This window comes from Struthio camelus, chromosome 23, assembly GCF_040807025.1.
Source record: "Struthio camelus isolate bStrCam1 chromosome 23, bStrCam1.hap1, whole genome shotgun sequence".
NCBI classification, from domain to species: Eukaryota; Metazoa; Chordata; class Aves; order Struthioniformes; family Struthionidae; genus Struthio; species Struthio camelus.
The window spans coordinates 5,649,283-5,673,129 of record NC_090964.1 but is presented as its reverse complement, the minus strand read 5'-3'; the positions used below and the strand labels follow the sequence as shown (position 1 = coordinate 5,673,129).

The window sequence follows — 23,847 nt, the reverse complement described above, 5'->3', positions numbered from 1 at the left end:
GTACAGCCAGAAGGAGAAAACCTCAAAGGACCACTGAATGTTGGTCCAGAGCTGCTAGTAAGAGCCATGACTTCATCATGCTACATTAATGTGAAAGTCATTCCCAGACACTAAATGTGTACAAAATATTTCAGCAGTCACGTGGACTGGCTCCATAAAGAGCTAGGAAGCACGGATGTAAACGCACTGATCTTGACGACAACAAGCATGTCCCATTTAGATGTAACCTCTGATTATGGGTCTAGTTTTAGCATCTTGGTTTGCGCTTGTTCTTGCCAACTAGTAGTAGTTCTAGCCCCACCTATTGTTGCACAGTTAGATGTAGTTGAAATTTTCTTAAAACTTTTAAGCAGATATTTACGAAACTTCTCACATTTCTAACTATGAACACGTAGTTATTGGACTTCCTAGATAACCCAGAGAAGATGAACTCTGCCAGAGAGTGATTGCTATTTAAAATCATCTTTAGGTTCCACCAGTTGTTTCTTTTTCTTCCTAGATCCTGTAACTAAGGGCACACATTTCACTTCTGGTTAGTAACACTACCTGCAACCATCTCCTCTGGCTGACGTGAGATAAGGCTGCTCCTCTGGATCCTTCTACCCCACAAGCTGATGTGGGTGGCTGTAAGTACAGTCGTGGGGATGTCACCTGAGTGGGCCCAGCTTGAGTAGTTTTGGGTTCATCCTGTTGGGGAGCAAGGGCTTGCATGCAGACACCCGGTTATTCTGGCTAACGCCACCACATTTCATGCTGTTCGTTTCAGCTCAGCTGTTGCTGTCGGAAGTTGAGTAGTCTCATCCCGCTGCGTTTGGGGGATAGCACTGTTAGTTAAGCACTGAGTCCTTCCGTGAGCATAGCTGTTCCCCAGCAGTATTCAACCCTCAGCCCAGTTCTCACTAAGCTCCTTCAGAAACCTTTCTCTGCCTTTTATGGTGGGAAATACGACTGATGTGGGCAAAATGAAGGCCTGAGCCTGCCTTGCTGTTAGGGCCTGCTCCCCGCTGGTTTGTGTGAACCCCTAGCCCCGGTGCAAAGCTTGCTGTGGCTTTCCCATACCTCAACCCCAGGGTCTCTCGATAACCTTCCCGTAGATCAGACAAGCAGCGCAGGCAAACAGCTCCCCTTGCCTCTCAGCTATGCAGCATCCCACAAGTATCTCACTCCCACTGAGAGCTTTTAATTACTTTTAATTACCCCGGACTTGTTTTAATTGTTCCCCAATAACATGTCCTGATTAGGGAAGGGAAAATTTATTCTGTTACAGCTGGAGCACCCTGAACTTTTATCCCCTGAGTTCTGAACAGATTAATTTTTCAGGCAGGCAAAATTATTTGGTTTTGTGTCTTTCTCTATGCAGCCAGTGGTTGCTCGGAACACCTTTTCAGTGCAGTCACAGCCCTATTGGGTTGGTTGTTCTTATTCCAAGCAGTTTATGACCAAAACGGAGATTAGGGAGGAGACATCTGGACTATTCGATATCCTGCGTCAGGCTGGGGACAGCAGTGGGAGTAGAGTGGGTCTGTCACTCCTGAGCACCACCTTGCACGCATGCCTCAGGGAGCCTCAGTCTGCCCTTGGCCTGATCTTTCTGGCCCTCTCTTGCAGTCTTCTGTACAATTGTCTCTTGGTTTTTCTCATTTCCTTTCATACCTAGACATAATGGGATGAAATTAAACTGCTTCAAGTTTCAGCTGTCAGGAGGGAAAAAAAAAATAAATTAATGACAGAGTCTATTAGACCATGGAATAATCTTCCAGGGGAAATGGTGGGAACTTTATTACTTCAATCGTTTACACCTGGATTGGACAGAAACACTAAGAAATAGAAATACTGGGAAAAAAGCTATAAATAAGAGAACATCTGAGGGTAAAGGGGGCTCTCCCACTGGAGGCTGAGTGTCCTTGATTCACTTTTTGTATCTCAGGGCTCGTGTCCCCCTCTGTAGGGCAAGGAGGGCAAGGCTGGCAATGGGAAGGGTTAGCTGCTGTTCTTCGCTGTGCTGCCATGGGAAATACACTGTGAACAAGGGTCTTTTCTGTAACAAGCAGGTAAGATTTTTTTTTAGATGCTTGGGTACTGCAGTGTTTAAAGGAAAGCCAAACTGATTAGCTTTGTCAGCTTTCCTGCAAGTTAATCCTTGGCAGGATTCACCTGTTATTTTTATTGAAAATCAACAGCTAGAAATTGAAGCTTGTTTTCAGTTGCTGACATTTATTGCTGACATAACGCATGGTCACTCTCAGGCTCTCTCCCTCTTGAGCCTTGAAAACACGGCTTCTGCTTTGCTCTACTTCAGTTTTCTGAGGAGCCCATCCTTTGGTGGATAGCAGCATCGGATTTAGCAGGGGTCAGAGGAGCTTCAGCCTGATGTGAGGAGCATCTAAAATCTTCACCAAGATCATGCGTTTTCCCTGGGGTGTTCTTTCCTGGATGTCTGTGGCCACCATATGAGCAGCGAGATCAGCCCAAGGTGCAGCTTCTCTGAGGAGGGAAGGCCGAGTGCCATGTCATCCTGAGGCTTTGGGCTGGTCTGACCCCAGGAGCCAAGCTGAAGCCATTCCAGTGAGCCAAGCAGTACTGCCTTTGGTATCCTTTCTCGGCAGCTTGCCTTCTGTTTTAAAGCACATGGTGCTTCCTGGATGAATGTCTTTTGCCTAGCTCATGCTGCTAGCGCTCTGCAGTGATCAAGCTTTGCATTTGCAAGAAGGAAACTCTTGGAATGTCCCTCTGTGGTACGCGGGCACACTCCCATCTCGTGGTGCCTCAGGGCAAAAATCCTGGAGCTGGCTCCACAGGAGGTGCCAGAAGCAAAGTGGCCAGGCTAGTAAGATGCTCTACAGAACCTGGTTAGCTACGTCTCCTCAGGACACTGCAGTGCAGACTTGTTCAGAAAGACCCTGTGCGTATGTGGACTCGATGAAAGAGCAGCCACCATGCGCTTCTGGAGCCACCATGGCTCCAGGGGCCATTCTTCTACTATATTTTTCTATCCTCCTTCATAGGAGCTTTGTGGGTCTGAGCCCATCACTTGCAAGAGAGAAATGGCTTCTCCCAAGCAGACACTGCTTTGGACTGGTTGGGTCCCATCGCTACTGGACCCATTTCGGGGCTGGGTGCTTGAGCCTGTGCAATATTTTAAATAGGGGCTCCTTATAATTGGGGTAAATGGCCCCTTTTATTACTGAACAGCACATGGCCATAGGGTTATCATAGATGAACACCTCCCTTACTCTGGGTAGCTCTGCTGATAACTGCTGAGCCTCATGAACTACCCCACTGCCTGTGAAATGAAGATGGGGAACCACATCTTGGTTCCTGGCAAGGTGCAGCACACTATGCTTAAGGATTTTCATGAGAAAAGGGCCAGAAGCGGGCAACCTGCAGACTCATGTCCTCTCGGAGGAACATTTTGTATTTAAAAGACATGACTGCGTATCTTGCTTGTCTCTGCTCTGAGAGAGGCAACAGCAGCAACAAAGTGGGTGCTGTGCAGGGAAAGGGTCTGTTCTTCACGGAGGCTGGGTAAATAGTTCACACAGGCAGGAGGGATGCTCTGGGGGACAGAGGTGCTTGTGACCTTTTCAGAAAGGAAAAGCCCACTCCTCTGGGCTGTAGACATACAGCAGGGAGTGGGAAGAGGGAATTCGCGTGCACGCGCACACTCACACATACTTGCACACGTATTTTTACTGAGGCTGCCGGGCTCTAGTACCCAGAGGCTCTCTGCATCTCCCTGATACAGTCTGTGCTGGCTGGTCTCACTAACCAGCCCTCCCCTGAATTGTGGCTTGGAGCAAAAGGTATGGAGGGACCAGTGATGGGCACTTAAATGGGACAGCTAAGCAGGGCAGAAAAAGGCTGGTGTCATCACACACTAAAGAGCATCCTGAGGGCAGCCCTGAACTGAACAAGGCTGCAGAGCAGGCCGGCAGATTTTGCTGCAGTTTAAGCCCCCTCCCACTCTAAAAATCCTATTAGTTTCCCAGATGTAGTACTTTGCATTTGGGTGTTTATCAGGATTTAATGGCTATTGACTCCTTAATGTTTAAACACCAGCACATACTGCTGTGTTTCAGCAGTTTTCTCTTCAGAGTGGAAATGTCCTGGGACTTGCTGTTGCTTCGATTCCGGGACCATGAAACACCAGGGTGACACCTGAGCAGCCGGACGCAGGGAACGGCTGCTGGACGTTCAGATTTATCTGGGCTGCCGGCCTCACTCATCTGTCCTGCACCTCCATTTCCTTCTGTGCGGACTTCTGTGGTGTCACTCCCTGTTTACACCCACGTGCTTGAGCCTAGGCTCAGACCTACCTTTCTGACCACACTGACGTGTAGCCACCGCTGAACCTGAGCGAAAAGCTGCTTAAACTTACAGGCACGCGTGTGCTGATGGGAGAGCCCCCCTGCCAGGCTGCACCAGGCCAGTGTGGAGGGAGGAGGCCAGGTAACACCAGTATTCAGCAAAAGCAGTGTGAAATCCACTTACAGGAAGGACGATTAGTGCTAACAGAACCTGAAATCAATAGAAGCACAAACAGATCCATTTTACCGAGCTGCCCAGAGAAGGTGAATGCAAGATCCAGGGACTAATAAAGCAGGTAAGTGCATTCTTCAGAGAGGTGACAGCTGAAGCTACATTAACAAAAAAGCCAGTACAGGCCAATTTGGACATGGGAGAGAGCTTCACTGTCAAAAAAAGGTGGTGAAACAGAGGTCAGCAAACTTCCCAGAGACATCTAGGCTTAGGATCAGAAAAACCTCATCGATATTCTTAGGGGAAAGCTTGTAGGTACTTGAGAGCTGCAAGGAATGACTAAAATGTTTAGCAATGTGAAGGCCATAGGAATTTTGAAAGTACATCTCATATCAGGAATGAGTAATGTGACTTTGTCCAGCTTGACTGGCATGGAGCGGTTGGATTTTGGGACTTCTGCTGACACTTGTCTAGTAAAAAAAACTTAGTCATTATATATATGTTGACTTTTGTAGCACTATAATCAGTTGCTAACGCATCCTTGGTTTGACTTTTCCATTCTCCTCTAATACTGCTAGGTCTTCTACCTGCCTCTGCAAGGATTGCATGAGGCCAGGAGAGACTTTGTGGGATTAACATTTGATGCCTACCCCTTCCCCCCACCCAAAAGAACTGAAAAGAGCTCAAAACCCCAGTCCTTCAAAATCACAGACAACAGGACTACGAGAAACCTTACCCAGTCGATCAGGATCAGCTCTTCCCATGCTCCCTTCTGGACGGGAGTTTCTCTGAGCAGTTTTTGCATCATATCCATAACCTGAGGCATCTCTTGTTACCTCTCTATGACCTTACTCAGTGCCCTATATTAGGCCCTTCTGTTCTAGCTCTGGGCTCCTCCAAAAGCTTTGCATATGTACTTTTATGCTGTTCCAGCGCTAATGTGAGTTAATCCCTTTTCCCTCCCAATTTACAAGGTGTAAGCAAAGCAGGCAGCCTTGTCTCTACTCTCGTGGGTGTTTTGGAGTCCTGTTGTTGCATCTGGTCTCTGTTCCTCAGGACCAGCCTGTTGGCGAAGAATCTCTGTGTGTAGGAGATGATACAGATGAGAGCAGAAAGTGGAGACAAAAACCAGGAGGCATAAACCTCTCTGGAGAAACAGTTGGTGGTTCACGTGGTTTCAATATACTGACGAAATTCTGCTGTCAGCTCTGTGCCCTTGGGAACCCTCTGTTATCTCCATGGTTTTCATGTGTTGGTGTCATCAGGCTCATTGGACAGACAGAGCTGATTTTGATTAAGAGCCAGCTCATCTCTTAGCTTCCTCTTGGCAGGCACTGAAGAGATCAGAAGCTCAAATCAGGTTTATCTTGCAGTGAGGGCACAGAATATGTTCTTCATCATAGGAGACTTCATTAGGTCTTTTATCCTTTACTTCTCTTTCTAATTTCTTTTCCTTTCTTAATACCGAGTCTAACTTTTCTTGGGACTGATATTTAACATGTCACTCACCTCCACCAAGGGACAGTCAATTTTCCTTCCAACTCCATTAAAAAGCTTATAATAGAAACTGAAAAGGATGGGCAATAGGGCTAGTTAACAGCATTAAATTAATTAGATATGGAAAGATGAGTCTAGGGGGTTTCTTAATGCAGTTTAGTTTTATGGCTTGTTATTGCCAGGCTCTTCTCATTCATCAGAAAATGTGCCCTTCAATGATGTGGCTCCAGAGAGACTGACACACAGAACAGTGCAGTGCACTGAAGCTGGGATGCTCAGGTACTGCTCATGACAGGCGGTGTTTTCTGACACTGTCTAATAAATATATGAAAGAGCAGATCTAGTGGCTTTACGGATGTTAAAAAACTGCACTGTATCTTCCATTGTGTCTGAAGATGGCAGCTGAATAGAATGAAGTTCTTGGTACTGGAAACCAAAATAATTTGGGACTTCTGTGGGTGTGAGAGAGAGAGAGAGAGAGAGAATCAGGTTTAGGTGAAAGCTGGAGAGCAGGAAAAAAAGGAGATAACAAGTCTTAGCTTCTTAAATGGACCTTAAGCCAATGACTAAGATGATGATATGTCCTCGAAAGCTACCAGAAATGATTTAAGCAAAAGAACATGAAAAGGAAGAGATGACTTCAAAGGAACTTTGCTAGATTTTTGCCTAGCTGAGACTGGGGTCCAATGGAGCCCCTAGCACTGCAATCATTTGCCTTGGGTATGGGTAGATCTGGCCTGCTGACATCAGCTGCCCATGGCAGTGCCTCTGGCAGTTGCTTGAGCAGCAGACAATCTTGCTAGGAAAAAGCTAAGCTGATGCGTCACATATAATCAGAAATCTGTAGATGTGCATAGTAGAAGTAAAATTGCTTCTGGGTAGATTCTGCTGCTCTGACGTTGAGCACTATCTTATTCCTCCAGCAGCTCCATGGGTTTCTTCTGATTCTCTCACAGAGCAAGGTGCTCCTTGTGTAAGGACAGTGACTGTGTGGGAAGAGGCTAGTCCCTCCCTTGCCAGCTTGGGGAGGATATGAAACCATTGGCATTCAAGGTTTGGAGTCCCTCGGCAAAGGAGGAAGGAATCTGATTCCCCCCAGGACCTTCCCATCACATTTCCTCTACCCGAGCTGCTCACCGCTTCCAAAGACTGCTCAGCAGACAATAGCAATCAACAGAGAAATGAGGCTGAGCGTTTGTGCCCCAGCGCTTCAGCTGCAAAAGCAGGTATGCAGGAACTAGGACACCCTCCCTTCCTTGAACAGAGACAAAACCTTTTGTTCTGTGCTGCTGTTACGGGAGATCACAGTGAAGCTGGGGGAGAAGCTCTTGTGCTCGTTCCTGCTCTCAGAGAATAACAGGGCGGGCTTTTTTTTATCTTGAGAAAATACACCCAGGTTTTCCATCCTCCTGTGCAAGCACACAGGTTGTCGAATGGGCTCTTCATGCCATAAAATGTTGAATAATTATTTAAAGTGTGTGTTCATAGGGAGACACAGTCTCTAGCACACAAAACCTTTATCTGCCCATATGCAAAACCTTTCCCTCCATTTTATTGACTCAAGTCACTCAAAGGATGGATTCAGAACACTTCAGAAGTCTCAGACCAGGCCCCAGAGGGGAGATACTTGCATTGTCAGAAACAGCGACATAGGCACTGTTTGCTAGAAGCCTTTCTCAGCAGCCTAAACGTACTGGCCAAAGAAGGACGAACATTTCCTTCAGCCTTTCAAGTGGTCCCTCTAGGTTAGGGCAGAAGCATGTTTGAATTCAGAGCTCTTGTCGTTCCTGTGCTTGTCTGGAAGCTCTATTATTGAAGTTTTGGGCTTTCTTGTTCAGCAGCTATAAGCAAATTTGCTTAGAAAATTAGAAAATTGCTATGTATATATCCTTCCCACTTCCTTTGTCAATTCTTATTTCATGCCAGAGATGAGAGGAATATCCAGGTGAGAGCATCTGATAGTTATCCTCCAAGAGGCCCAGGTCCTGAGCGCAACCTTTACATGAAGTGGTTTTGGTAGTGGGGATGGTGAGCTGGCAGCAAACGCTATTGCATGGGAGTTGGACTGGACACCCAGGAAAGGCACAGCAGAGAGAGGAGCCAGTATCGCTTTGATATAAGCTGCCCTGGCCAGAGGAAATGCTGAACTTTTTTTCCAGGTAGGTTGTAAAACTGGTGAGCACTTGTGTTAGGACTACGGGAGTGTCAAAGTACTGGCTATTTCGAAGGTAACTGCATCTAGTATAGGCGATAGCTCTGGGACAAAGTGTTTAGACCTTGTCTGATGCCTTTTGCGGATTTGCTACACTGCCACAGGCCTCTTCTGGACCCAGAACTAATGTCTGAAGTCTCCGAATCCAACTCAGTGCGTATGCCCTGAGAGCTCCACTGTGCTCCTACATGAATCTCTTGGGGGTAACCTGGAAGGGAAGGGAGGAAGAGGTTGTTGCAAGGGAATCTCATCAGTGTAACTCTTTTATATTCAGATCACTTGAGAAATGCAAACCCTTAAAAACAGCAGGAATCTTGATCTTGCCCTGCCTCTGATATTCACGGTTTCCTGCTGGTTTGGCAGATGGGGAAGGTCAGTGTCATAGGGCAGAGCTGTTTAAGAAACAGTGACTCTGTCTTCATCTGCCTGAACGACCTCTGTAGGATTTTCCTCGGGATGAAGCTTAAGGCTTCTGCTCAAGGGAACAAATGCAGTCACGCGTGCACTCAGCCCAGGGTGATGAATGCTTGTTAAAACCCTGCGGTTGCTTGTACGAGTGGTCCTGTATGGGGGAATCCCGAGAAGCCCCTTGTCCTTCCCGTACCCTGCTGGGCAGGAGCACTGCTGCGGCGTACTGGGGCCTGAAACTGGGACTGACTGCTCTTGGCCTGGAAGTGGCCAGAAAGGTGACTGCTGCTCTTGGCTGGAGGAAGCTGGAGAAAAACATTTGAAATATCCTTGTGCCACATTTGTTTTATTTTGAGGAGTAGGTAATAACCCAGCATCCCTGTATGAAATATTGAATTTTAAGGGAGACGCAAATAAGTACAAATGAAAAATGTCTCTGATCATAAAGAAAGCATTTGCTAAAATTAAAGTAGAATGCATTACTGTCCAGCCCAGAGACAGAAATGTCAGCAGAGCTATGAAAGTGGAGGCTGACTACTTAGGTGACCAGATACATTTATTGTTTTCTTTCCATTAATGGCAGTGGCAGTGTAAAAGAAAAAAATCCAATTGCCTGACAACACTTTAGAAGTGAATGAAGTCCAGTCCTTCAAGAGGTCTCCTTAGCTTCTGTCTCAGCAGGAAAGGAGACTTGAAGGGATTCACATCCAGAGGGACAGGGGTGGGGTGAGGGGAATTAATTTCACTGAAGAGAAATAATATTGATAATGTCATATTAATCATTACAAGGACAAGTGAAATTGCTCAGGCCCTTGAAGCAATCAATATGGCCCATTATCCAGTTGAATTGGCATTTGATGGGAATGGCTCATTATTGTATTGGATGTGTCTGTGTTTCACATCATCTAATTCAGAGCCAGAGGTGTATTAATAATATCAGGTCCCACGCATTTGCAATTTGTGGTAGGTTTGTGTTTGGGAAAGCATGTGCATAGCTGATTTGAATGCACGCGTGTTTGAGCATCCTGTATGATTCATTTGAATGCCTTTGTGTCTGCACCGGGGGAGACTCTGACCAAACTGACCTCAGCCAGAGCCTGTTGAAGTTAATGAAAAGCATCCGAGGACTCGAGTGGGCTTTGGGCCAGGGCCGATGCGTAGACAAACATACTGCTCAGTGATACAAGCACCATCTGTAGGTACGAAAATGCTCGATGTACTGTGGCTGGCCTGGGCAGATGCTCTTGTGAAAGTTCAGGCCCAGCCAGATTGCAGAAAGTTTGTTCTGGGGGAATTCTCAGCCTTGTTCTACACCTCCACAGGGCTTGGCTGATGGTATGGAGAAGGCTCTGAAAATGCAGTACTTCCTGCCTGAAGGCACTGGTCCTCCATCCTACGTGGCATGAATGGGGTTCAGTGAGAAGTCAGTGGCTTTATGGCAGACTGCTGGAGGACTTAGTCCTGGAGTTGATGGACTGGAGGGGTGCTTACGTGATCTGTTCTAGCAGCAGAGCTTGCAGCATAGCCTGTGTTGGAAAGCCAGGAGCAAATAGCTCAAGGCTTACTCAAGCCTCTCCAGCTGAGTCTGCAATAGGACTGTGACCATTGCTGCAGCGTAGCACTCTTCTGTTGGCCATGAGACAGTTAATTTCCCTTTCTCTCCAAGTAGGAGAGAGCGCAGAGGTAAAAAAATTTCAGTGATTCAGTCAATTAAACTAAAGCCTACTGAGTCTGTTGCTTTTGGATTTTTTTATTTATTTTATCTTATATCTTTGTAAATGAGTCTTCCAGGGTCTTCGAGCATTTACCATAGGGAGTGACAATCACAATCCACTGCCTCGCCTCTCCCCATGCTGCCTCTCCACAGGGGCTCAAGGAATCTTAACATCCCATCAAAAGCTAATTACATTCTGACACACCAATTGGAGACATCGAGAGACGGGAGAGAGAGAGCAGCTTACATAATGGTTTTAAAATTATACAGAGCATGCTGAATATTTGGTGCTATGAAGTGCCAATAGCTTGATGCCTCAGAGGGAGAAGGATAATAGCCATGAGCCGTTATAAGGCGATTCATACTTGAAACCCACTCAGGGTTGTAGGTGCAAATCCCGATCCTGCACTCTGTCATTTTCTTCAATCACTGCAGCCCCTTTCAAAAGGAAAGTTGCCCCCAGACTTCTCACTTTGTCTCTTTCTACTAGTGGGCCCAAGGCATCACTTGAGCAAAGGGGGCAGTTGTAATCTCTCTTCCTCTGGAACCGCCCTCCAGGTTGTGATAAACAGAGACAGCTTCTGGAAGACTCTTCAGGAAGCACCCCAAGTTGTCAATGTGTTCTTGTGCCCTTTCTGAGGCACTTGCCGTTGGCCACTGCTGGAGACAGGATGCTGGTCAATATGGAGTGGGTGGACTTGAGCTTGGAGGTGGAGCTTATGGTTATGAGGGGGAGGAAGGTTGAATTGAGGGGCTCTTCTTTGGTCCGCAGGATTGCAACTCTGACCTGTTTCAGCCCTAAAACTAAGAGGTGACAGACTCCCACTGGCTGGAGTATTTGCATGTCAGCAGCTCCTAAGAGCTCCTGGCATAGTAAGGCCCACCAAGCAAAACTTCTGACCTTAGTGTTTGGCTCCTTGTCCTCAGACTAGTGGCAAATTCTCTGTTTTGGGTCTCAGGTTGCAGTCCCAGACGCCCATGCTGCCATGAGTGAGCAGCGGTGTGCAGGTAGCTGGTTCTTTATACTGAGCAGGGAGCAGAGGTGAGGCCTGCAGGGTCCTAGTAGTGTACGTATGTTCAGGGGAGATGGGGACATGGGGCTGCAGCATTTGCCCTACCTTGTTCTAGAGAAGGTCTTGTTTTCTGAAAGAAGTGATCCAGACCTAATTTTCATCCAGCTGCCCTGGAAAGTAATTCTTTCTTAATGCTATTGGCCAGGCTCAGGAGCACAGCAGGTGGGCTGTGACTGACCAGACAGTAAATTAACTGGAATTTCATTATTTGATAATTTATATGATGCCTATGTGTTTTTGGTAGGACTCCTTCATTAGTAGAAGAGACCCTCTGTCCACTGGCTATTTACTCTACTTGTTTCCTAGTGATCCCATGTGATGCTTCCATTTTTAGTGACCTTGCTACAAGAGAGAAAAATGCTCATTTCCCTTGATTTTGATAATGGATTTGGTTTCCCTCTCTTTTGCGAGGGTTTGCTCCTCTGGATTTAAAATGCTACAGGCTTACATTTCCTTCCATACTGATTTAAACCAGGATTCACTCCCCCAATATCACTTGCATTGCAAAAAATATTAAGCAGCCTAAGCAAGGTGCTAGCTGGGGCCTATCTCTTGGGTTTGGTGGCTCCAGACCCATGACGTGAGTGGGTAAGTGCCAGGAGGTGCATGTGAATGCCAGCCAGGAGGGAGAGAAGATCAGGGGAGGAGCTGGGCTGGGACATGACTAACATCTCAGGTTCCTGCAGAGAAGCCCCTGGAAGTGCTGCAGGGTCTCATGAACTGTGGCCACTGTGTCACCACTGTTCAGTCCCTTTCCTTTTTTTCTGGCATGTGGCCTCATGCAGGAAAATGCAAGACATAGCAGGACGTCACCTGCCATGCCCCATGAGGAGGGTGGTCTTTCGACAGGATCTAGCAAGGACAAATGCATCCTCATGTGCTTTTGGCGTGTTGTCCCCCCGATCACTGGCACTCTGCTTTTGCTGTCAGTTGGCCTGCTAGACCCTTTTGGGGAGATGATCTGTCCTCTTGTGGGGATGATGGCAGAAGCAGAGAGACCTGCCAGCCCCTCAGGGCACTTGAGACCAAGCTTCTTTGAGGCTTCTCTTAGCTGAAGAAAGCAAAGGCTTGTTAAATCTGCCTCTGAGCTCCCGTGACGTGGAGAGGTGACTTCAGTGATGTGACTCTCAAAATGCCAGCAGAGAAGCGACAGCCAGGAGGCCAGGTTGGTGCCTTGCACTGCAGGGAGGGGAGAGGAGGGAGAGGGCACCCTTGCAACCCTCCCTGGGTCCCTGGAGGCCGGTGCTGTGGTTAGGGGGCAAATAGTTTCTCCCTGCCCTGCGGTGTTCTGCTCTCACCAAAGCAGCCCGGGGTGTGGAAGCCCGGGGCTTTGCTGTAGGTGTGGAAATGTGGGCCACTAGGCTGGTGTGGGTCTGCCAGGAGCCTCCTATAATGGCCAAGGAGCTAGGAGCCCATGACACTATCGTGTTTTCATTGTACTTGTGATCCAGGCAAGCTTGGGTCCATCTCAAGGCACCAAAGCTACCCAGACCTGCTGTAACCCCTCCTGCACACAGTGGGGACGGCAATCCCCTGCGCTGGGCATTAGCAAGGCTTGGTTCGTCCTTTCACCCAAGGGAAATTTTTAGCCCAGGCTGGAGACAGCTTCCTGACAAAAGAAACCCACAGATTTACAGCCTGTATAGCACAGATCCTATCTCAGGTACCTGCGGATAACATCATCCAAGCCCTCTGCATCCTTGTGACCCCCATGCTGGCTGGTGGCTGTATTTCTCACAGATCGGGGTGCTCCGAGGCAGGGGCTAAACTTCTTGGCTGTTTCCCTGCTTAACATCCCACAGAGGCAACAGTTTTCCCTGAGTTTGTCCGGGAATTAATAAGCTGTCACTGGTGAAGGGCGAAGCCTCCAAGGAGTGACAGACAGGGACACGCTGTTCCCCTCCCCATCCTCCTCCTCTGATTGATTTGCAGAGCAGCATTAGCAAGTTGAGTATCTCCATTTCCTAGTGCTTGAGGGCTGCAATGAAAGCCTCTCCTGGAGAGATAAGGGTGCTCCAGAGCACCACAGAATCAGCAGTGCCAACTGGCTTATGACATGGTAATGAGGGCTGGAGAGTGAGCTGAGCTATCACAGCCAGGGCACGCTGCGATGGTGCAGGGGCTTCAACTCACTGACGAGCCTTTTCTAGCCCTGCACTGCCAGAAGGGCTCTTGTGGTCCCAGGAGGACCTCGCTGTTAAGGAAAGAGCGCTGCACTGTGAATCTCAGCCCTATCGCACCACAGGATGCTTCTGCCTGCTGTGAGCATGCGCTTTCCTTCCTTTTAATTAGAGCTGAGAGGAGTGCGAGTGTAAATTGGAGGGAAAGGCAAATTTTTATTCATGGTCTCAGTTTCAGAGGATGGTGGGTGGGATTTGAGACTGTGAAGGGCTGGCAGGTTGAGGTCGCAGGCCTGCTGGATCTTCCTTGCTATTTGGACCCTTTGGAGGACACAATGTCTGTTAGTGTATGAGTCAGAAGATAGTACAATGACTGATCATGTCCTCAGCATTGCACCGTTACCCGGGCACTGCCTGCACCAGCGTTGCTCTATTAGCGCAGGGCCACACCATGCGCTGCGTGGTGTGATTCAGCCCCATGCTGCAGGGTTGTCCAGCACTGGCAGGGGGCAAGCCAGCCTGGTATTTACTGGGCAAATAGAACGTAAATTATGGCTCAGCCTGGCCTTTTGAAGTAGCATGAGCTGCACCCAGTAAAAAGAGGAGACTTTATCTTAACTCGGGGTTAGTAATAATTAGGATCTATATTTATTAGTGTCTCATGCACTGGATGGGTCACTGACTCTATTCTGGTGCATTCTTTGTTCCTTGGCAGCACCAGTCAGTTTTAACTCTGTAACAGCAACAAAAGGAAAGGATTAAACTGAAGCTGAAACCCAGCAATGCATAAACATGCTTTTTTCTCCCCAGCAGCAAGAGAACCTGGTATGGACCTAACCAAGGGCCCTTTAATGTCTCTGAAAAGACCTCTACAAGGATCAGGCTGCCCTGGATCCTAGCCTGAGTCCTCCCTATTCAAAGCACCTTCTCTGGTGCACAATGGGAGCTTGTATATCAACTTCCCAGACACGGGACAAGTGAATTTTTTCAGTCCCACTCTTGCAGATTGCTTGCCTGTGTCCTCACTGGATGCTGGAAACACTGGGGCTGGAACGATACCTATGGGAAGAAAGCATAGAGGGACTTCTGTGGCGTGGATAGGACAAGATAAAAGCCAATTTCTTTATCCGAAGAAACAGCAGAAGAGTGTGGAGGGGGAAGGATGGATGTGTGGTTGGAATCATGGCCAGGAATGTGTGGGGATGGATGGGTAGGTTGATTTTGATTGTACCAAGATGGTCACCTTGGTCCTAGGGGATTATTCATCTGTGGTCCCAGCAGATAACAGTGGGATGGTCCCTCAGCTAGGTAGAGGTAGGGCCCCATGCTTATTAATGCCAGGGAGCTGATGTGGGAGCTGATTGGTATCATCAGCTAGACAGTGCTTGCTACTCATCAGGCACCACTGAACCTGTCTGCGAACCCACTGCTGGCAGTCTTGGTGCCAAACGTCCTTTCCATTTACCGACAGCAATCCAAAAAGCATGCAGCACTTCTTCGTGGGCTCGGCAGGAGGGGCCTGGGCACATGCCATGCTTATTTACATTTTCAGTCTAATTAAAAGAACTGTGCCTGCTTTGTGGCGTGCAAAGCCCTGGAACAGCTCCAGGGCCTCCAGTCCTGGGCTGGGGCACAAAGCAAGCACAGGGTGGCCAGGGGACAGGGGACTGAAGGACTCTGTTAGAGTGTGGTTGATGCCTGCAGCAGAGCACAGACCCTGCAACTAACCGTCTTCCTCCTCTGCCTCAGAGCAAGATTCATTCATATTGTTGTGGCTGAGAGGCTCTCCCTCCCCGTCTCTTGTCTCCCTGCCTGCTGTGTGCCTTGAATATTGATGGAGATCTGACTCTCCCTGCCGAAGGAAGCCCAGAGCCAGCTCACACTAGGAGGACCTGCAAATGCATCAAGCGAGGTCAGAAGGCGTGCAAGTATTTTCTACCCTGAGCAGGTAAGGTTAGTCCTCCAGGGCCCAGCAGAGAGGGTGAGAGTCATATTTTCCTGCTTTCCCATAGCATCTTCAGCAGAGGGCAATAACATAGCACATGTCAGATATGTGGGTCTGTTGTGCAAGGTTACCTGCAAATGGTATCAGCACTGAGAGGCTCAGAGGTCGGGTAACGAGCGGGGAGCTGCATGACTGGGTTCTGCTCTGGGTTCAGCTCCCGGATTCACGGTGGACTTTGATTTAGGGCCTGGGTAGACCGTGCAGTGCAACTTTGTGCTGAGATATCAGCTTGGCTTTCAGCACCAACGCGACCATGTGAGCATGGTACCGTGCCCTGGCTAAAGAGCCCTGCATCTCCAGCAAGCTCACCTACAGCACCCTGCTAATACCAGTATTCGCGTCTGGTTCTGGCTCTAGCTTGGGTGCCTGCAGAGAGCTGCATGAAGCAGTGCAGAGAGGCACGCTGGTTTTTAGAGGGCTTTAGCCATCCTTGATATCAGCAGGGGTTAAATGCCAAAAGAATCTGAACTTTATCTTTTGTCCTTAGGTTTTTCTCTTTCTAAAATGGGGATTTGTGCTATTGCTTTCTGAACCCCTGGACGTAAATCAGTAGCATAAAGCTGCCAGTTCCTGCCAATATGAAGCAGAAGCACAGCACAGACTCCTCACTCTTGCTGAGTGCTTCTTATTCTCTTATCTCAAAGCTGTCACATTACCTCCTCCAAAAGAGGAAACTGAGGCACCAGGCCATAGCCATTACTTGCATTGTGAAAGGACAAGGGATAATGACCTTTTCATCAGCCATCTGCAGTTCTCCAGGCAGCAGTTTGATCTAAAATGATGCCACTACTTCAGGCACATAACAGCAGCCTGTATTAATGGAAAAAATAGCACGGCTGTGGTGTCTTGGACTAAACACCATGGTCTGTTTTTCTTTCTTTCTTTCTCTTTCTGAATTTTGTATTTATTTGGCTTAAGCATGACGGACTAGTTAGTGATTGATAATAAATTACATGATGGGGGTACTTGAGCTGGATTTGGGATTTTCCAAGACTCTAGGATCGGAGAGTAGTGGGCAGGGAAAGCAGCACCGTATTAGAAATAATCCATTCTGTAGCACAGGGGCGTCTCTCCTGAGTACGGGACTGTAAGTATATAGCCATGGATATGCCCTGATCCTTTGCTGAAACGTGGGATCAGGCTGATGAGCTCGTTACATGTGTTAGCTGAGGGATCTGCCTGCCTTCACAGTGCCAGTGCCTTCTGAAGTGAGCTTCTGCTACGTCACTGCGTGGTGTTAGCATTCACCTCCTTCCCATCTGCTAGAGTTCAAGCTGAAGGCACAGCATCCCTTGCGGGACGTTTGCTTTTAGCAACAAAGCATATGAGGAACTCTTGCATCTAAGGGGAATAGGTTTCAAATTGTTAGCAACATTCATGCAGCCCTGCTGCAAGATGGTGGAGTGGGTGGAAGCGATACACCACAGGAGAGATTTAAAGAGGAACATATCTGAAGATTTCAGCTGTCAAGGAGCTCTTTTCAGCTTGCTTGGGCAGTTATCTATCTGTGGCATCACCGAACTAAACCTCGCCAGTGTGCAGTTGTATTTCCTCGGCGTGAAATTCACCTCTGTGTAATGGAAGAACAAATAACTAGAGAGATTTTGCAGCAAGGAAAGATCTGAATTTTTGCAGAAATCAGGATTGCATTTATGAGCCGTTGTTATTTGTACCAAATTTTATCATCTCTGTAGACATGTATGTCTAGAATGATGACAGGAATTAATCTAAATCCAAATGCAGGGACTTGATGTGGAGAAGAGCTGACTCAGAGAAATGACCAAAGAAGTTAATATCTTGACCATGATAGAATGGGAAATACAAATATGGTATTTATATTTTACCACTGACCCAAAACATTTCAGGGAAAGGAGACCCCAGATCTGCAGGTCTTTAAGGTCATGACAGTCTTGTTGGGCTGCACAACACAGGGTGATCTTCCTGAGCAGATGAAGGGGAGAATTGCAAACAATTCTCTCCCTCTCGGTTATGTGTTGCAAATTACTGACAATCAGCACAGAAAGTTTTCCAGGACAATTGATTATATTGTGAAGCTTGGAATTGGAACCCTACTGTTGATTTGGAGAGAGCTGGAAATTGCTTATGATCTCACTGTGTCAGATGCCTCATTTACAATAAATAAATACAGCAAATACACCCCAGACAATTCCTTTCAGATACCAAGAATCATCAGCCAGAGAGGTTCCTCAGATTTCTGTATTTTAGGTCAGCCAGCTTTAACTTACTGGAGACTGCAGGCAGATAAATATCGAGGACTTTTCCTGAGGCAGAGCTGGAGTATACCAAAGACATTCAATTGTTCATATGGGGCTGGCGTCAGTCTGTAAATGAATAAATGAAGTGCAGAACTGAGCCAACAGCACTTTCAAATTTTTCCCATGAAACTAAAAGCAAACCTTCAGTTGTTTTCTTTCAATTCCCCTGAATATCAAAGGCAGCGAGCTCTACTGATGAGGCGGGCAGTGGATTTAGGGGGTCTGTATGGCACTGTGAGGAGTTTTCCTGGAAAGGGAAGGACTCTTTTGCAGCAGCTGAAATGGAAATGTAGAAAACCCACTTTGTTCCTATCCGCCCTGCAGGGCCAGGGACGAAACATGCTGGCAGAGTGCTGCTAGAAGCGCCACTGCAAGATATCACTGCATCTCAGCAATTTCAAACCACTGTTAATTTGTAAACATGAGTATTGACTATGGATACCTGATTTGCAGAACTCTGCTTGTCTAGTGGAAGAGCGAACAGGACCGTCCAACCTCTGTGCTCTGACACAGCTAATCAGCATGGCTCAAAACCTAGAGCCCAAATCCTTGTGATGAAAAGCTTCTGGATGGCCTGTTGCCTCTGAACGAAAGCTCCTGCAGGCATTAATTCCACTGACGTCAGCACAGACGTCCCCATCAGAGAATTTGCTCCCTAGAATTATTGTAGGCCATTGTTTAGTGAATAATTCTGGATAATGAAAATGTGGAAGGGAGGAATTGGGAAGTTGTTCACAGCCAATTCACAAAAGTGAAGAAATGGAGGAATTTATCATGTCAATGGTTTGCCTATGAATTATTCACTCATGTTCACAGGAGAAAAAAAAAAAAAGAAAAAAAAAAAAGAGAGAAACCAAAACAACCCACACAATTCAAGATTAGGTTCACTGGCACTGACATAATGTGTTTTTGATGTGCTTGTTGCTGGTAATGCCCCCCTACCAGTTCCCGCATGTTGAATTACACATTGCACGCACGGCACGAGTGTCCCACTGCTTGAAGGGAGGTCGTCCCCAAAGCAGTAAGGGGAAGTAAAACAGCAGTGCTAAATCCAGGAATGATGCCAGAGAAGCTATAAACAAGTGGAAAGGCTATTAACGGCGTGTAACCTGATGCTGCTGTACCAATAATGGGAGGAGACTATGCATCAGCAAGGGACATTACAGCAATGTTTTACTGTCTCCGTGCTCCTAAGCATTCATCTGGCAGCAGGAATGGAAATGCTGTTGAAAAGGAGTTGATGGAGGGAGGTTGAAGAAATGTACTGTAGCAAATGATGGAAGACAAGGGAGGGTGGGCTGGGAAAGGGTGAAGGGTTGTTCTTTGCCAGTGTCTTTGTGGTGTGCATGCTCAGGCAGAAAACCCTAATTAGAGGCTGGGAAGAGATGATTTGGGCCTACGGACCAGCTTCTTTGTGAAGGGGAAGGGCAGGGCCAAGCAGCAGTTCGCCTCTGGGTTGTACCTATGGTAAGTTATGTGCTTCTGACTTGGGAGAGGTGAGAGCCTGGGGACTGTGCTCCCAAACCAGGTCTGGGAAAATAATCTAGGGAGTGGACGAATGGTAGGGTTTGTGGTTTTGTTTAGCCTTTCCTACACAACTATCTAAATCTGCGCTGACTTAGCTAAAGGTGAAATTTATACCTCATTTGTGTTACCATAGTAAGAAATGTCTACACAAGGGCTTTCAGGGTGCTCACTAAATTGGTTTAAAACCTTGAGTAGAAAGTCGTATAATTTACTGGAAGGGGCAAGATCTTACTCTCATTTTCATAAAATAATAATGCTAAAATTGAGCCAATTTCTTAAGAAGCAAAGCTTGTAAAGCTAAACTGAGTTTTCACTGAAGACATACATTTTTAGACTAAGAAATGAGACTAGAAAAAAAAAACAAACAAACCAAAAGCAGATTATCATCTATCACTTGCATTCCATTAGTATCCTCCTGCCTTTTTTAAGATCTTACTGTGGCTGGTCTCTCTATGATCACGGAGTGAGATGTTGCTCTTGCCTCATATCCTGTGTAAAGGAAGGTTGAAAGGCTTTAAGTCCCGCCGTGTTCCTAAATCCCTGAGTAGTTGAACACTGGTTGAGAGATGAGAGGAAACAAAGCCATAGGATATCCACCACCCTTGTGTCTTCCAGCCAGATCCAGCCTGAGGACTCCTGGCTGGATGGGACGTGTAGGATGCAGCCTGGCAGTGTCCTCAGCCTCTTAGGCACGCTCCACCTCGCTAAGTTTGGCTCTGATCGTGCCATCCCTGCAGCATTGCTACCTGCCTGGTCAGCAAGACTGGAATCGGTGCTCAGGGTACAATCTTGAAACTGCTCGTATCCAGACTGCTGCCTTTGCTTCTCCTGGGCAGCGGGAACCCCTCTAGGAAAACCTAAGCTATGCTGGAGCGGTGCCCTACTCTGCCCCTGGAAGCGAGCGACCAAAGCCTAGACTTCCCAAAACGCTCGCTACCTTTGGATGCCTCCGTCTCAGATGTTTGTAGAGAGTGGGTGCCAAAAAGGGTTGAGCATTTTGGAGAAATCAGAGCCCTATGGCCACATTTCCGTTTCAGCTCTGGACACAGGAACAACGAGGGACAGGACCAAAGATGGGCTGTGCTGATGTTTTCACAGTGCTTTGAGTTTCTTGGGCCCAGGCCATAAAGGAGATGGCTCACTGCATGAAGAGCAGAGGGGGTTCCTGTGCTGGGATTCCTCCTGCTGAGTCAGGAAAGAGAAACACAACTGCACCCTTCATTAATTCAGAGAACAAGGGAGTGCCACATATTATGGTTTTGTAAATACAGTAGACTCTCCTACACGGTAACAAATTGTGGGAGAGGTGTTGTATTACTCCTAAGTGACTGTTGCTGTTGCTGGGTGGATAAAAGAGTTCTTAGAAAGGGAAAATGTTCCCAGGGAAGTGTGGCTTGTAAGCGGATATTGATCTCATGAGAAGTTGCAGAAAACAGGTGTCTGAAGTACCGCATGCATTTCTGATTTCTGTTATGATATTGTCCTGAGTGTCCAGAGTTCAGCTGAAGGATCCCGTGTGTGGGGGAAACAGCGATGTGAAAAGAAGAAGGTTTCATTAGGATTTCGTCCTTGGGAAGATAATTCAGGAGGCTCAATTTGATAGTCCCTTATGCTTTCTAAAGGCAAGATCTAAGGTGAAAGGATTAATTAAAGATGAATGCGTGGGAACAGGGCCAGGATGTGCTGAGGGGCAGGTCCGTGGAAGAGTTTACAATCAAAACCTGCGGTTAACTGGGCTGAAATCAGCTTTGCAGGCTTTGTCCAACAAAGAGGAAAGGGCATCTGTTGATGCTGCTATTGCTCTGTCCTATTTAGCAGTGGTCAGGTGTGAACGTTTGGAATTACCAGCCTGGAAATAAAGAAATCTGTTGCCTGGTTTCCAAAATGCTTTTGCTGTGTCACTTTAATCAGCAGGTTGGCCTCAGGCTTGGGTAGGAGATGAACAACCAGGGTAAAGCTCTGAGAGGTCTGCCCTCTTCCCGGGGCTGTGGTCCAGCAGGTCAGTGCAGGATCAGTAGAAACATGTGTTCCCACCCATGAAGAAAGCAGTCAGACCCTTAAGGTGAAGGCTGCCCTCGACAAGGACTGAAGTGGGACAAAGCACAGTAACTGAGCCCGCCAGCGCCTTGTACTAGCTACAAGTACACAGCGTGTCTCCTCTCTGTGGGTGAGGAAAGGTCATTGCTCTTCAATTATATCTCACTGCTGAGCAGAACGAGCTTTCTTCTTGCTCCTCTTGATTCAACTTTGACACCACAACAGAAAACAAGCAATAATAACAGGCTCAGCTCAGCCTGCCTGACACAGGTTCAGCGCACTGCTCTTTGTGAGAACTTTGACCCAGCCAAGAGCAGCTGGTGCCAAACCAGTCCCTCCCTCTGTGCTAAATCACTCTGCCTTCATGGCAGAAGATCAGCTTCTGCTCTCCGGATCAGCAGGGTGAATCTGGAGCAAGCCCTTTACCAGGGGGATATCTCTTGGTTTGCATCAGAAACTATCAGAACATGAGCAAAGAGGATCCCAGTCAGGTATTGAAATTTTCACTGGGATGAACAGTAGCTCAGACCCATCTCTGCGAAGCCTATGGGAATTTCATCCGTAAATCCAATTGCAGAGGACTGGCTCTCAGTACTTATTTTCATATAGGGACTTTCCTTTTGTGAAGAGGCTGTAGGACTGCCAGAGAAATCTTTGTTTCCCCAAGAGAGCAAGGAGGGAGTTGTGGAAGGAAAACAGCTTATTTTCTGAAAACCTGACTGACCAGCTTGCATTTCTGGCAAGTTTCACCAAACTATGTGCCAAGAGGAGAATGGATGAGCTGGGACAAGGTGCAAATAGCAGCCTGAAAGCTCTGTGTGGAGCTGCAATGTAAAACTCTGTTTCTTTATGTTTGGAAGGCCTTTTGAGGGGGGGGGGCAGGGGGGGTGTCACTGTTGTATGTCTTAGATCTCCAACTCGAGACAGCTGTGTGTAATGGTACGTTTGGGTTTTGTGTGTATGGAAAGAGGGAGTTTTAGCTCTGTCGGTGAAATGTGCATGGAGATGTTTGCTTTGATTTCCCTGTGTTGGGAAGATTTTAGCAGGGGAGACTGGGCTTTTTTTTTTTGGCAGGTGAGTTAAAAGGAAGGTGAATTTTGTGATATAAAGATTAAAATAAACCAAATGTTTGCAGGGCTTGTGTGCATGTATGTGCACGTGTGCTTGGAGGGACTTTAAGAGGGGAGAAATAATACCACATGTCATTAGTTTGGGAATATGCTGTGGCATTTGAGGTTAAAACGTGTCAAGGTTTAGTGCGTTTGGACCATGTAGAGCTGGGATGTTGTGCCCTGGTGCTGTACACAGGGCTGAGTGGTGAGAAGTGCATGGTCAGGGATAAATGTTTGAAGCATAAGCTGATTTTCCTGGGGGCCCCCATTCTCTCCCACCATTTCATCGTTGCATCCTACGCAGTCTTTTATTGGTCCCAGTAAAGGAAGCCAGTTGTCTGTGCAGGGATTGATTTTGGACTAGCACAAAGTTAATTCATTTTCAAAATGAAAGACTTGGTATACATAACCCAGACTCTGTCTCTCACCCCTCCACCCCCCCCCCCCCCCCCAGATAGGTGAGCATGCGTATTTCATGCCATTTCCTTATGGCTCTGGAAACTGTTACTGTGATTACAGCGCAGATAAAGACTGTATTTTGCCTGCATGTAGACTCAAGGATACAACGACAGATGTCTTTCATTAAACATCTCCGGAACGAGCTGTTTGGGAGGCAATATGTATTCAGACGCTATCAATATTTCATAAAGCTGTAATAGATGTTATCATAGATCCTCCATCCAATATTCATTGCATCATAATCACCGATACGTTGCACCAGAGCTCTGCATCCTTCCCTCCCTTGCCTGTCCCCCCACAACACATGCACCCAGGTACACAGGGTTTAAATGAAGTGCAGATCGAGTGCCACAGTCAATTTGAAGGAGTTTGAAGTTGTTTGTTACTTCAGGCACTTTCAGGCCCAATGATAATGAAACAAATCTATTTGCAGAAGGCATTTTTATGGAAGGGTTTTGAAGTGAATTGGCTCAATGTTAATCTCTGTGTTGAGGCCATTAGAAAGCATTTAAGCCACAGTGAGGCATCAGGCTATATCTCCAAGTCTGTGGGTGTTGGAAAGCAAAGACCTAAAATTATCGGCTTGGAAACTATAAGCTGGGAGTATGCTGCTAGGTCAACAAAGGTAGGAGAGACCTAAGTGCAGGAAGTGGAGAATGTCCTGGGCAGGATGGCTCTGAGCACAGCCGGAGCTGGACCCTTCCCTCCCTGACCACACCACTGTCTTACTGAGCTTTCAGAGCAACTATGGTGATTTCAAGGGAGCTGCAAAGGGAATAGATTGGACCTGAAAGATTTATAGCTGGAATTTTCAAAGGAGCCTAATGGATGAAGTTTTATAGCCTGTGTCACAGAGGAGGTCAGAACCCCTGGTTGTAATCATCCTTTCTGAACTCAAAACCCACCAGTTTAAGGGAAGCCAGCTGTC

At 47.2% G+C, this 23,847-nt stretch overlaps 2 long non-coding RNA genes across 12 annotated transcripts in view; both read left to right on the top strand.

The window, feature by feature from the left end:
• The first annotated feature begins 508 nt into the window (after positions 1 to 508).
• LOC138062035 (uncharacterized) lies at positions 509 to 6,970 on the top strand. The gene is made up of 4 exons (XR_011136012.1): positions 509 to 626; positions 2,300 to 2,589; positions 4,060 to 4,603; positions 6,933 to 6,970. It is a non-coding gene; the product is annotated as an uncharacterized lncRNA (long non-coding RNA).
• An 8,191-nt stretch (positions 6,971 to 15,161) lies between these two features.
• The window catches only part of LOC104140788 (uncharacterized), a 46,524-nt gene continuing 37,838 nt past the window's right edge, over positions 15,162 to 23,847 (top strand). For all 11 annotated transcript variants that reach the window (XR_693390.2, XR_693389.2, XR_693383.2 and 8 more), the window contains exon 1: positions 15,162 to 15,451. This is a non-coding gene — a long non-coding RNA (uncharacterized lncRNA). The remainder of the gene's footprint in view (positions 15,452 to 23,847) is intronic.